Below are 16,088 nucleotides of genomic sequence, written 5' to 3'. Positions count from 1 at the left end.
ATTCCATGTACAGGATTTACTTCATAGCTAAAGAGGAAGTATCACAGTTAGTAAGCTTTCCAAAATTCAAGCTATTGTAGAATTAACATAAACTTACTTGTGTTTTTGTCCTCTGCTTCTGTTGATCTTACTGAACATTTTTATTTAAATATTTAACTCGGTTTCCATGACCTCAGCAGAGGGACTGGTTTAGAGGAGTTACTGATAATTCATTCATATTATACAGTTGTTTTGAAAATGCCTGTCTACATTTAGTTCTGCATTCCTGTTGAGAAAACTGTCCTGTTTATTCTTACAGGGGGCAAAGGAGGTGCTCTCATTTGTCGGAGGGAGAAAAATGTTGTCATGGTAGCTACAAATATTGCCTTCCTTCTCCTGCCCTGACTCCAGTTGAAGCAGTTTTTAGGGTCACTTGTCTGCAGGTCATATTTTAAATGTTATATTACAAAGCTGGCTCAGTTAACAAATATACAGCAGTATTTCATGACATGCACAGTGATTCATGCATATTCAGCTTTTAATCCTTTATTTTCTTTCTCTCTGTTCAGCCAGAAGAGGCAGAGTGCAGGTCAGTAACGTAAAGCTGCTTCAATTGCAATAAGGGCAGAAGTGGGAGGGCTTGAGATGGCCGGGAGCCAGGGGTTAGCAGTGGGAATGCTGTTTGTCTGCCAATGAAGGGTTAGTTCACTTTCACTGCTGCAACAATGTTGACCTTTGGAAAACGATCAAAAGGTGGATTTCACCTTATTCAGGAATTTTGACATTGCATTGTTTACAGTTGCAAATGGGAGCTGAATCATACATTGATCAAGATGTTGTGAGGAAACTGAATTATCATTGGAGGTACAGTCATTAAATTTAAGGCCCCTCACCTTTACCAGACAATTCCATTCAGCTCCCTCACATTATCAGTTTCAAAAAGCTCCTCCAAGCTCATTCATGTCATCAGAACTCATTAAAACTTTTTTTTGTAGATTTATTTTTAGAGCAGTGTCCAAGGTTTGATATGCAGGTAGTTGTGATGAGGAGATAACAACAACAACTTGCGTTGATAGTGCTCTTCGCATGCAGAACATCACAGAGCACTGGGAAAGAAAGGATATGGTTGACATTGTGCATGTAGAAAAGGGTTAAAATAATGGGTAGGATGGGAACTGATGGCATGGTCAAAGGGTTTTGAAGAGGGCTTAAGAGATTTTTCAAAGCAAGGAGAAAGACAGTAAGGTGAAGGGAACTGGGTAGAAACCTTCAGAGGGCAGAATCATAGTGGCTGAACAGAGGAGTGAGGGATGGGGAGAAATGAAGGGTAGGTGAGAAGACATCAGACACAAGGAAGTTACAAACATAAATTGGAGTGAAGTCATGGTGAGATTTGAAAACTAGATGTTTGATGGGAGTGTGGGACTTAGTGTAGGTGAGGACATAGGCTGTGGCCTTTTAGATGGCTTGAAGCTTGTGGATGATTAAGGCAGGAAGGGGATTTTAAAAGTCAATCCTTGAGGTGATGAAGGCATGGACTAGGGTTTTGGCAGCAGAAGAGGAGAGATGAGGTGGAGGTGGGTAATATTGTGGAGGTGGAAGGCGATAGTTTTGTAAATAGAGTGGCTTAGGGGAAGAAGCTGAGCTGTAGTTGGAGCAGGATGCCAAGGTTCTGCACTTCTTGACTCAGCTAGGGAGGTGCACATGATCACAAGATAAATATGGATGTGGAAGGCAACTGGGTCCATCTTAACATCCATCCTACCAATGTAGCATCCAATTATTCTTAAATCATTCCAGGGTATTTTGTCTCCATTTCTCTATTTAGAAGTCCATTCCATAAATTGATCACTCTGTGTGAACAAGGATTTCCTGAGATCAATCCTAAAGTCAATGGAAAGGGGAATTGGATGGGTGTATAATGGGTGTCTCATCTAATATCACCTGTTTTACACAATTGCTGAAAGTTAAAATTGCCCCCGTCTCTTTCAAGTTCATCCTTAGCTGTTTCAATACCATTCATGGAGGTTATACAAATAACTAGGACAGTAGACAGGACTATAAACTAATGAAAGGGGTGGTGCGGGAGGATTCAGAAAAGAGTAAATATAAAAGCAGTGAGAGAAATGTCAAGGCTCTAGAGCAGAGTAGAGTTTTGGGTAAAAATAAGCAGAGTAAAAATAAGGGACAGAGAATAACAAAGGTAATAAGGCATCAGTGACTAAGGTGACATCAGGGAAAAATAGAAATAAGTCAAAGCTAAAGGCACTATATCTGAATGATGAAGCATTCGCAACAAAATAGATAAATTAATAGCGCAGATAGAAATTAACAGGTTTGATCTAATAGCCATAACGGAGACGTGGTTGCAAAGTGGCCAAGGTTGGGAACTAAATATTCCAGGATACATAACTTTTAGAAGGGATAGGCAAGATGGAAAAGGAGGAGGGGTAGCCCTGATAATAAAGGATGGGATAAAGACAGTTAGAGAGAAAGGATCTTAGCTCTGAAAATCAAGAAGTAGAATCAGTTTGGGTGGAGCTAAGAAACAGCAAGGGGCAGGAGGGAGCTGTTCCGTTGGGATGGGCTTCACTTGGCCAGTGCTGGGACTAGAGTCCTGGCGGATCATATAACTAGGGCTGTAGAGAGGACTTTAAACTAACTAGTGGGGGGGAGGTTCCTAGAGAACAAATAATAAAAATGACAACAGAGAAGGTCATAGACTTAGGTAGCAGTGGGGAAATTAAAAACCAGAGCATGTCAGGAAGGGGCAGAAGGTATGGAGTAAAAGGTAAAGTAATAAAAAGGACAAAAGCAGGAACTAAGTGTCACAAAACACATTTGAAAGTTCTCTATCTGAATGCACGTAGCATTCGTAACAAAATAGACGAGTTAATGGCACAAATAGCTACATATGGGTATGATCTTGTGGCCATTACAGAAACATGGCTGCAGGGTGACAATGCCTGGGAATTAAACATACCAGGTTATTTAACGATCAGGAAGGACAGGCAGGAAGGAAGGGGAGGTGGGGTGGCTATGTTAATAAAGGAAGGAATCACTGTAATACAGAGAAATGATATTGGGTCAAAAGATCAGGAAAATGAAACAGTTTGGGTGGAGATAAGGAATAATAAGGGGAAAAAAACACTAGTGGGTGTAGTCTATAGGCCTCCGAACAGTCGCAACTCGGTTGGACGGAGTATCAATCAGGAAATAGTTGAGGCTTGTAATAAGGGAACATCTATAATTATGGGGGATTTTAACTATCATATTAATTGGACAAATCAAATTGGGCAGGGCTGCCTTGAGGATGAGTTCATTGAGTGTATTAGGGATGGGTTTCTTGAGCAGTATGTAACTGAACCGACCAGGGGGCAAGCAACCTTAGATCTGGTCCTGTGTAACGAGACAGGATTAATTTAAAATGTCCTAGTAAAGGATCCCCTTGGAATGAGTGACCATAACATGGTTGAATTCCATATTCAATTAGAGGGTGAGGAGGTTGTATCTCAAACAAGCATGCTAAGCTTGAATAAAGGAGACTATGAAGGTATGAGAGCGGAATTGAGTAAAGTGGATTGGGAAAATAGATTAAAGGGTAAGACGATACATGATCAGTGGTGTACATTTAAGGAGTTATTTTACAACTTCCAAAAAAAGCATATTCCACTGAGAAAAAAAGGGTGTAAAAGAAAAGACAGCCATCCGTGGCTAAGTAAAGAAATTAAGGATAGTATTCGACTAAAAACAAGGGCGTATAAGGTAGCCAAATCTAGTGGGAGAATAGAGGATTGGGAAAACTTTAAAAGACAGCAAAAAATAACAAAAAGATTGATTAAGAAAGGGAAGATAGATTATGAAAGTAAATTAGCAAAAAATATAAAAACAGATAGTAAGAGTTTTTATAGTTATATAAAAAGAAAAAGGGTGGCTAAGTAAATGTTGGTCCCTTAGAGGATGAGACCGGGAAATTAATGGTGGGAAATATGGAGATGGCAAAAACACTGAATGAATATTTTGTATCAGTCTTTACAGTAGAGGACACCAAGAATATCCCAACACTGGACAAGCAGGGGGCTATAGGGGGGGAGGAGATAAACACGATCAAAATCACTAAGGAAGTGGTACTCGGTAAAATAATGGGACTCAAGGCGGATAAATTGCCTGGACCTGATGGCTTACATCCTAGGGTCTTTAGGGAAGTGGCGGTAGGGATTGTGGATGCATTGGTAATAATCTTCCAAAACTCCCTGGACTCAGCAAAGGTCCCGGCAGACTGGAAAACTGCTAATGTAACACCCTTATTTAAAAAGGGCAGTAGACAGAAGGCTGGAAACTATAGACCGGTTAGCCTAACATCTGTGGTAGGTAAAATTTTGGAGTCCATTATTAAGGAGACAGTAACAGGACATTTGGATAATCATAATTTAATAAGACAAAGTCAGCATGGTTTTATGAAGGGGAAGTCATGTTTGACAAATTTGCTGGAGTTCTTTGAGGAAGTAACATATAGGGTGGATAAAGGCGAACCAGTGGACGTAGTGTATTTAGACTTCCAAAAGGCATTTGACAAGGTGCCACACAAAAGATTATTGCTTAAGGTAAAAAATCACAGGATTGGGGGTAATATTCTGGCATGGATAGAGGATTGGCTATCTAACAGAAGGCAGAGAGTTGGGATAAATGGTTCATTCTCAGACTGGCAATCAGTAACCAGTGGTGTTCCACAGGGGTCAGTGCTGGGTCCCCAACTCTTTACAATCTATATTAACGATTTGGAGGAGGGGACCGGGTGTAACATATCAAAGTTTGCAGATGATACTAAGATGGGAGGGAAAGTAGTGAGTGAGGAGGACATAAAAAACCTGCAAGGGGACATAGACAGGCTAAGTAAGTAGGCAAAGATTTGGCAGATGGAATACAATACTGGAAAGTGTGAGGTTATGCACTTTGGCAGGAAAAATCATAGAGCAAGTTATTATCTTAATGGCAAGAAACTGGAAAGTACTGAAGTACAAAGGGATCTGGGGGTCCTGGTGCACGAAACTCAAAAGGTTAGTATGCAGGTGCAGCAAGTGATTAAGAAGGCCAATGGAATGTTGGCTTTCATTGCTAGGGGGATAGAATATAAAAATAGGGAGGTATTGCTTCAGTTGTACAAGGTATTGGTGAGACCGCACCTGGAATACTGCATAAAGTTTTGGTGTCCATACTTAAGAAAAGACATACTTGCTCTCGAGTCAGTACAAAGAAGGTTCACTCGGTTAATCCCGGGGATGAGGGGATGGACATATGAGGAGAGGTTGAGTAGATTGGGACTCTACTCATTGGAGTTCAGAAGAATGAGAGGCGATCTTATTGAAACATATAGGATTGTGAAGGGGTTGGATCGGGTGGATGCAGGGAGGATGTTCCAGATGATGGGTGAAACTAGAACTAGGGGGCATAGTCTTAGAATAAGGGGCTGCTCTTTCAAAACTGAGATGAGGAGGAACTACTTCACTCAGAGGGTGGTAGGTCAATGGAATATGCTGCCCCAAAAAGCTGTCGAAGCTACATCATTACATAAATTTAAAACAGAAATAGACAGTTTCCTAGAAGAAAAGGGAATTAAGGGTTACGGGGAGCGGGCAGGAATTTGGACATGAGTCTAGGTTCGGATCGGTCATGGCCCTGTGGGTAGCGGAGCGGGCCCAGGGGCCGCTTAGCCTGATCCTGCTCCTGTTTCATGCATCTAATTCTGTTAGATTCAGGAGATAGTCCTGTCATAGTGGATTGGCGGTTAGGATCAGATCAGCCATGATCTTATTGAATGGCGGAGCAGGCTCGAGGGGCCAATTGGCCTACTCCTGCTCCTATTTCTTATGTTCTAAACATTCGTGGGAGTTGTTTATAGGCCCCCAAACAAAGTTGTAATGTAGGGCGGAGTATAAATCAGGAAATTAGAGGCATATGTAACAAGGGTAATACAGTAATCATGAGGGACTTTAATCTACATATAGACTGGGCAAACCAAATTTGCAGTAATAGTGTGGAGGACGAATTCATGGAATGCATGCAAGATAGTTTTCTAGATCAGTATGTTGAGGAACCAACTAGGGAACAGGCTATTTTAGATCTAGTATTGTGCAACAAGAAAGGGTTAATTAATAACCTTATAGTAAAGGGGCCTTTAGGGAAGAGTGACCATAATATGATAGAATTTTATATTGAGTTTGAAAGGAAGACTTGCATTTATATAGCACCTTTCACGACCACTGGACGTCTGAAAGCACTTTACAGCCAATGAAGTACTTTTGAAGTGGAGTCACTGTTGTAATGTGGGAAATGCGGCAGCCAATTTGCACACAGCAAACTCCCAGAAACAGCAACGTGATAATGACCAGATAACCTGTTTTTGTTATGTTGGCTGAGGGATAAATATTGGCCAGGACACCGGGGATAACTCCCCTGCTCTTCTTCGAAATAGTGCCATGGGACCTTTTACATCCATCTGAGAGAGCAGATGGGGCCTCGGTTTAACATCTCATCTGAAAGACAGCACCTCCGACAGTACAGCACTTAATGATTTAGTTAAATCCGAAACTAGGGTCTTAAATTTAAACAAAGCAGACTACGTAGGTATAAGGGGCGAGTTGGCTAAGGTAGATTGGGAAACTACATTAAAAGGTATGACAGTGGACAAGCAATGGCTAGCATTTAAAGAATTAATACATAATTTGCAACAAATATACATTCCTTTAAGGCACAAAAACCCCACAGGAAAGGTGGTCCAACCGTGGCTAATAAGAGATGTTAAAGATAGTGTTAGATCAAAGGAAGAGGCTTATAATGCTGCCAAAAACAGTAGTAAGCCTGAGGATTGGGAAGATTTTAGAATTCAGCAAAGGAGGACCAAGAAATTGATAAAGAAAGGGAAAATAGAATGAGAGTAAACTAGCGAGAGACATAAAAACAGATTGTAAAAGCTTCTATAGGTACGTAAAAAGGAAAAGATTAGCGAAAGTAAATGTAGGTCCCTTACAGGCTGAGACAGGATAAATTAATTTCCCTGCCATTTCCTTATTCCCCATTATAAACAAATACTTTGTGTCTGTCTTCATGGAAGAAGACACAAAAAACCTCCCGGAAATAGTGGAGAACCAAGGGTGTAGCGTGAATGAGGAACTGAAAGAAATTAGTATTAGTAAAAAAAGTAGTACTGGAGAAATTAATGGGACTGAAACCTTATAAATCCCCTGGACCTGATGGCCTACATCCTAGGGTTTTGAAACAGTTGGCTATAGAGATAGTGGATGCATTGGTTGTCATTTTTCAAAATTCCATAGATTCTAGAATGGTTCCTGTGGATTGGAAGGCAGCAAATGTAACCCCACTATTTAAGAAAGGAGGGAGAGAGAAAATGGGGAACTACAGACCAGTTAGCCTGATATTAGCAGTATGGAAAATGCTAGAATCTATTATTAAGGACGTGGTAACAGGGCACGTAGAAAAATAATAATAGTATTGGGCAGAGTCAGCACGGATTTATGAAAGGGAAATAGTGTTTGGCAAATCTGTTAGAGTTTTTTGAGGTTGTAACTAGCAGAATAGATAAGTGGATGTGGATTCTTAGAAGGCATTGAATAAGGTGCCACACAAGAGGTTATTAAACAAAATTAGGGCTCATGAGATTGGAGTTAATATGCTAGCATGGATTGAGAAATGGTTAACGGACAGAAAACAGAGAGTAGGAATAAAATGGTCATTTCAAATTGGCAGGCTATAACTAGTGGAGTACCGCAAGGATCAGTGCTTGGGCCTCAGCTATTCACAATCTACATCAATGATTTGGATGAGGGGACCAAATGTAATATATCCGGCCGCTCCATTCCCACTCGGACCTCACCGTCCTTGGCCTCTTGTACTGTTCCACGGAAGCTCAACGTAAACTCGAGGAACAGCACCTCATCTTCCGATTAGGCAGTCTGCAGCCTTCCGGTCTCAATATCGAGTTCAACAATTTCAGATCATAACCTCGGCCCCTATTTCATTTTCACTTATATTTTTCCACTCCTTTCCTTTCCCCCCCCCCCCCCTTTCCTTTTGTTTCTCTCTCACACCTGGCAGCTATCTTTTGCCCTGCCAGTACACTTTACACCTAATCACAGCCTATTACCATCTCGTCTAGCTTCTAATCTCTTTTACTTCTTTTGGTTCTTTTATTCTTTTGTCCGATCGCAGCCCTGCCTTCGATCTAGTTCCTTTTCTCTCCAGTTTTGAAGAAGGGTCAAACCCGAAACGTCAACTCAAATTTCTCTCCACGGATGTTGCCTGACTTGCTGAGTTTTTCCAGCATTTTCTGTTGTTATTTCGGATTTCCAACATCTGCAGTATTTTGCTATTGTAATATATCCAAGTTTGCTGATGATACAAAGCTGGGTGGGAATGTAAGTTGTGAGGAGGATGCAAGGAGGCTTCAAGGGGATATAGACAGGCTAAGTGAGTGGGCAAGAACATGGCAAATGGAATATAACATGGAGAAATGTGAAGTCACTTTGGTAGGAAAAATAGAAAAGCAGAGTTTTTAAAATAGAAACATAGAAGATAGGAGCAGGAGTAGGCCATTCGGCCCCTCGAGCCTGCTCCGCCATTCAATGAGATCATGGCTGATCATCCAAACTCAGTACCCTGTCCCTGCCTTCTCCCCATATCCCTTGATCCCTTTAGCCTTAAGAAATATATCTAACTCCTTCTTGAATATATTTAATGAATTGGCCTCAACTGCCTTCTGTGGTAGAGAATTCCACAGGTTCACCACTCTCTGGGTGAAGAAATTCCTCCTCATTTCTGTCATAAATGGCTTACTCCTTATCTTTGGACTGTGACCCCTGGTTCTGGACTCCCTGACCATCGGGAACATCCTTCCAGCATCTAGTCTGTCTAGTCCTGTTAGAATTTTATAAGTTTCAATGAGATCCCCTCTCATTCTTCTAAACTCCAGTGAGTATAAGCCCAATCGACCCTGTAGTGTATGTAACCTGTACCACCTTAAGAGGATACCTTAAGGTGATGGACTACTTTTTGATGGCTCCTGTACATTGTAGTACCGGTGGTGACCACACCGGTATATAAACCCTGCAGAGCAAAGTGTATCCCAGTTCAGCCCTGACCCTCAATCACTAAAGACCTGTTTAATTATTTCTGTAGTCTGTGTCCTGTTATTCAGCATAACTACATTTGAAAACACAGACTCAACAGTGGCGACGAGTCTGATCTTACCTAGCGGCAGTTGCATCAAAGGAAGCTTCGTCCTCTGAAACGGGCGTCGAACAAGGACAGCCACCCTCAACATCCTGCTGGACACTGCATCGCACGGGAGGCCATCGGGAACCCGGGTTGGTTTCTGGCCACGAAGTCAAACATCAGTGAACATCCCTTCGATGACAGCGGCGGGTAAGCCCGATCGAGTGGCACGTGGGGGAAGTCGGCCGAGTTGTCAGTAAGAGAAGGGGAGGGAAACGATGAAAAGGGCGGAGAACATGACCGCAGCCGGTGTCAGCGGCCGGACTGCAATTGGGGCAGAGACGCGCAGCAGCCAGGAAAGCGTTTATGACCACAAGGACCGCGGGAGCGGCGGGGAACAAGAGCAGCAGCTTAGGGGAAAATAAAGGACCGCTGGGAGGCGTGAACGGCAACAGCGCGGGAATCACCATTTTGAGTCGGCGGGGGAAGAAGACAAGCGCGGGAAGCCGCCATTTTGAAAAAAAAATAATAATAATAGTAATCATATCCGAAGGAAAGGAAACTCAACAAGGATGCCAAAAACGGGTAACATCACTGCTTTTGATAGCGATGTGGAAGATTGGGCCACTTATGTGGAACGCATCGAAGTTTACTGTACAACGAATGAGGTACCGGAGGATAGGAAAGCACTAACCCTATTAAACTCGATGGGTGCGAAGACGTACGGGTTATTAAGGAACCTTGTAACACCAGATAAACTGGTAGGGAAGAGTTTCGCGGATATTGTTACTATCCTGCAAGAGCATTTAAACCCCACGCCGCTGCTGATAGCAGAACGATTTAAATTCTACAAAAGAATTCAACTTAAAGAAGAAAGCAACGCTGAATTCCTAACCAAACTGCGCAAGTTATCAAAGTACTGTCAGTTCGGTACAGGACTAGCAGACGCACTGAGAGATAAGTTTGTGTGTGGGCTCCTAAGGGAAGGAACCCAGAAGCGACTGCTAGAGGAAAAGGACCTTACACTGGACAAAGCTTTCAGCATTGCAGCATCGCACGAGGCAGCAGCACGAGGCGCTGCAGAGATACAGCAAAGGCCATTGGAATTCAGCACCAATGAAATGGCATTGGGCGCAGTAAAGTGCTATCGTTGCAGAAGGACAACGCATGACCAGAACCAGTGCTGGTTCAAAGATAAAGAATGCAGGCAATGTGGCAAACTTGGTCACATAGCGAGAGTATGCCGGTCAGGAAAGAAGACCAGCAGCAAAAAGTCGCCGCAGGAGAAGTACAAAAAAGTACACAAGGTGACAGAGAACAGTTCGGATGAACAGAAGATGGATTCAGGCTCCAGCAGTAAGGAACTGGGTTGTCTAAAAATACATAATGTGGGTAACACAGCAGACCACCAGACTATCTGGGTTATGCTTCGGATAGCAGGAGTCCAAGTGAAGATGGAATTGGACACTGGATCGGCATTAACGGTCATGAATAAGCAAGATTACAAAAGGTTATTCTCGCACATTCCCCTGAGGGATACGGAGATTGTATTGAAAACATACACGGGGCAAATAGTGTACCCCAAAGGAAAGATAAAAGTAAATGTGGTCTACAATGGTAAAGAAAGTCAGAAAATGGACTTGTATGTGTTACCTGATGGAGGTCCGCCACTACTGGGACGGGAATGGATCCGGAGAATAAATGTGGACTGGCATTCCATACAAGCACTGACTGTAGATGCCTGTAAGGAGGACGACGTCAAACCTAAACGACTGTCCAAAATGTTAGATGATGCTAAGGAGGTGTTTCAACAGGGACTGGGAACACTGAAAGGAATTACGGCAAACATCAAAGTTGAAGAACATGCAAACCCAAAATTTTTCAAAGCCAGACCGGTACCTTATGCGATACGACCTGCTGTGGAAGCAGAGCTGGAAGGGCTAGAACGTTCAGGGGTACTGTCCAAGGTGGACTGGAGCGAGTGGGCCACACCCATTGTTCCTGTCATGAAGTGTTCGTTGAGCAACAAGCCGGGGGAACCTGGGAAGGTTCGCATCTGATGCGATTTCAAGATCACTGTTAATCCGGTTCTTCACACGGTGCAATATCCGCTTCCGCGGGTTGAAGATATCTTCGCTTCGCTGTCTGGCAGGAAACACTTCACCAAGATAGACCTGGCGCAGACGTACCTACAGATGAAAGTTGATGAAGTGTCACGCCAGTATCTCACGATCAACACACATAAGGGCTTATATCGGTATAATAGACTGGTTTTTGGAGTGGCATCGGCTCCAGCGATTTGGCAAAGGGCCATGGAGCAGGTATTGCAGGGAATCCCAGGCACACAATGCTACCTGGACGACATCCTGATTACAGGAGATGATGATAAGGATCACCTCGTGAATTTGGAGCAGGTGCTCATCAGATTGAAAGAATATGGGCTCAGAGTTAATCGCCAGAAATGTGAGTTCTTTCAAAAGCGAATCTCGTACTGCGGCCACGTCATTGACCAGGAGGGGCTCCATAAGTCACCTGACAAGATCGAAGCTGTTGTGAAAGCTCCTGCACCGGAAAATGCATCCCAGTTGAGGTCGTTCCTTGGGTTAGTTAACTATTACCACAAGTTTCTTCCAAATTTATCCACGGTGTTACACCCGCTAAACATTATTTTGCAAATGGGAATACCATGGAAGTGGAGCGATGATTGTAAACGGGCTTTTCAAAAGATCAAGGCACTGATCACCTCTAAAGAAGTGTTGGCTCACTTTAACCCAACGCTGCCTATTCGCTTAGCTTGTGATGCTTCTGCATATGGTATCGGGGCAGAGCTCTCACAAGTTTCCAAATGGCTCGGAAAGGCCAGTCGTGTTCGCATCCAGATCATTGACCTCTGCTGAGCGCAACTATGCTCAGATAGATAGGGAGGCTCTCAACCTCGTGTGGGGAGTTAAGAAATTTAACCATTACCTGCAAGGCCAAAAGTTTACGCTGCTGACAGATCACCAGCCGTTGGTTTCCATCTTCAACCCTAAGAAGGGTGTTCCGGTAATGACGGCACAGAGGCTTCAGAGATGGTCCCTTTTCCTAGGGGCACATCAATATGATATTGAATTCAAAGGTACAAAGCAACATGGTAATGCTGATGGGCTGTCGCGCCTGCCACTACCTACAGCGGAAGAGGCACCGGCAGTTGACCCTGTCGAGATATTTCACTCGACCATCATCGAATGCTTACCAGTCACCAATGCGGGTATTAAGAGAGAGACCCGAAACGACCCGACACTGTCTCGGGTTTACGACTTGACAGTGAAGGGATGGCCAGCACATGGCGAACCACTGTTACCAGCATTCTCAGCCAGACGAGAACAGCTGTCCGTATGTCAAGGAACATTGATGTATGGAACAAGGGTGATTATTCCTCCTAAATTAAGGGAGAGAGTTCTGAAAGAGTTGCATGAAGGTCATCTGGGGGGAGTCAAGATGAAAAGCCTTGCTAGGGCTTATGTGTGGTGGCCAGGTATCGACAAACAAATAGAGGATCTGACTAAAAGCTGCTCAGGGTGCCAGAAAGTTCAAAATGCACCTCTAATTGCACCGCTGCATCCGTGGGAATGGCCTTCAATCCCATGGCAACGTGTGCATATCGACTTTGCAGGTCCATTCATGGATTCCATGTTTTTGATAGCAGTAGACGCACATTCTAAATGGCCAGAAGTGATTAAGATGTCGACCACTACTTCTGAGAAGACGATCGCAGTTCTAAGAACCATATTTGCAAGGAATGGGTTGCCGGAACAAATATGTTCAGACAACGGACCACAGTTCGTGTCAGAAGAATTCCAGAAATTCATGAAAAAGAATGGGGTGAAACACTATACATCTGCCCCATATCATCCGGCTACAAATGGGTTGGCCGAGAGATTTGTACAAACGTTCAAAAAGGCGATAAAGGCCTTGAGCGAAGACCATATTCCACTACAACACAAGGTGGACAATTTCCTGATGGCGTATCGAAACGCCACGCATGCAGTGACAAATCAAAGCCCTGCCATAATGTTCTATAACAGGAGGTTGCGGTCCGGGTTGGATTTGTTAAAACCCAATGTGCGAAGGGAAGTCGAAAACAAGCAATTCCAGCATGTAAATAACAAGGCCACTCGTAGTTTTGAAATAGGACAACCAGTGTTGGCTAGGGACTATAGGGATGATAAATGGCAATCCGGAACAATTCGGCCTGACAAGGACCCTTGATGTACACGGTAGACGTTGGAGAGAACGTAATACGACTTCATGCTGACCAACTTGTGGAATCGAGAACAAGGGTCGACCCCATGTCTACGGCAGAGACACCAGTTGAAGAATTTATTGAGCCTGTTGCATTTACCTCAGACTCGAACGTACATGATGATGTTCAATCCAAAGGAGATCAAATGGATGAGTCATCACAGCAACGAGAACCAGAGACCCCTGAAAGGCGTTATCCGGCCCGGATCAGGAGACCTCCTCAGAGACGGAATCTTTGAACAGTGTTGTGTGAAAATTGTATATATGTTATCCATGTAATGTTTAATTTGGGGTGTACACTGTTAGGCTAAAAGGGGAGGAATTGTAGTGTATGTAACCTGTACCACCTTAAGAGGATACCTTAAGGTGATGGACTACTTTTTGATGGCTCCTGTACATTGTAGTACCGGTGGTGACCACACCGGTATATAAACCCTGCGGAGCAAAGTGTATCCCAGTTCAGCCCTGACCCTCAATCACTAAAGACCTGTTTAATTATTTCTGTAGTCTGTGTCCTGTTATTCAGCATAACTACATTTGAAAACACAGACTCAACAGACCCAATCTCTCCTCATATGTCATTCCTGCCATCCCAGGTATCAGTCTGGTGAATCTTCACTGCACTCCCTCCATGGCAAGAACATCCTTCCTCAGATAAGGCGACCAAAACTGCACACAATACTCGAGGTGTGGTCTCGCCAAGGCCCTGTACAACTGCAGCAAGACATCCTTGTTCCTGTACTCGAATCCTCTCGCTACGAAGGCCAACATACCATTTGCCTTCTTAACCGCCTGCTGCACCTGCATGCTTATCTTCAGCGACTGGTGCACAAGGACACCCAGGTCTCGTTGCACTTCCCCTTCTCCCAATCTATTGCCGTTCAGATAATAATCTGCCTTCCTGTTTTTGCCACCAAAGTGGATAACCTCGCATTTATCCACATTATACTGCATCTGCCATACATCTGCCCAATCACCCAACCTGTCCACATCATACTGGAGTTTCTCGGCATCCTCCTTACAGCACACATGCCCACCCAGCTTTGTGTCATCTGCAAACTTGGAGATATTACATCTAGTTCCCTCGTCTAGATCATTAACATATATTGTGAATAGCCGGGGTCCTAGCACCGATCCCTGCGGTACCCCACTAGTCACTGCCTGCTACTCGGAAAAAGAGCCGCTTATTCCAACTCTTTGCTTCCTGTCTGCCAGCCAGTTCCCTATCTAAGTCAGTACCTTGCCCCCAATCCCATGTGCTTTAACTTTATGCGGGACCTTATCAAAAGCCTTCTGAAAGTCCAAATACACCACATCCACTGGTTCTCCCTTATCTATTCCACCAGTTACATCCTCAAAAAATTCCAGTAGATTAGTCAAGCACGATTTACCTTTTGTAAATCCATGTTGACTTTGTCCGAACCCGTCACTGTTTTCCAAGTGCTCTACTATTACATCTTTTATAATGGACTCGAGCATTTTCCCCACTACCGATGTCAGGCTTACCGGTCTATAATTCCCCGTTTTCGCTCTACCACCTTTTTTGAATAGTGGGGTAACATTAGCTACCTCCAATCCCTGGGACATGTTCCAGAGTCTATAGAATTTTGGAAGATGACCAGCAATGCATCTACTATTTCTAGGGCCACTTCCTTGAGTACCCTAGGATATAGGCCCTGGGGATTTATCAGCCTTCAACCCCATCAAGTTCCTTAACACCATTTCCCTACAAATACTGATTTCATTCAGTTCCTCCCTCTCATTAGACCCTCCCTCTCATTAGACCCTATGTCCCCCGACATCTCTGGGAGGTTATTTGTGTCCTCCTTTGTGAAGACAGAACCAAAGTATGTATTTAATTGGTCTGCCATTTCTTTGTTCCCCATTATAAATGCCGCTGGGGGGAGAGATTGGGAAACGTTGGTGTTCAGAAGGACCTGGGTGTCCTTGTACATGAATCATTGAAAGTTAACATGCAGGTACAGCAAGCAATTAGGAAAGCAAATGGTATGTTGGCCTTTATTACAAGAGGATTTGAATAGAAGAGTAAAGACGTCTTACTGCAATTATATAGGGCCCTGGTGAGACCACACCTGGAGTATTGTGTATAGTTTTGGTCTCCTTACCTAAGTAAGGAAATACTTGCCATAGAGGGAGTCTGAAACCGGCAATTGCGAGGCCCCTTCGGGTGTGTACACACCTTGTATGCACCCATGGCGGGGTCGGAAAATCTGGCCCATGATCTCATCGAAATGACAGCATGTCCGACAGTGCAGCACTTCCTCAGTGCTGGAACTAAATGTCAGCGTAGATTATGTGCTGAACTCTCTGGAGTGAGGCTTGAATCCACAGCCTTCAGACTCAGAGGTGAAGGTGTTGCTACTGAGTCAAGGTTGAGCACAACATAGAGCTCTTCATAGAGCTCTTCCAGATGATGTAATTAGGGTAAAGGCTCAAGAACAGATATTGCACTGGATTAAAGCTTGCAACATGTACACGTGTGACACAAAGCTGAGCAAAAGGGGGGAGATGAAACTCCTAATTGCGTTATAATATTTTGAAGTCATTGTTCTAGGTCTAAAATTAGGGGACATGGA

This window comes from Somniosus microcephalus, chromosome 5 (assembly GCF_052327205.1).
Source record: "Somniosus microcephalus isolate GS21.2 chromosome 5, FLI_Smic_1.0, whole genome shotgun sequence".
Classification (NCBI taxonomy): domain Eukaryota; kingdom Metazoa; phylum Chordata; class Chondrichthyes; order Squaliformes; family Somniosidae; genus Somniosus; species Somniosus microcephalus.
This window is presented reverse-complemented; position numbering follows the sequence as displayed.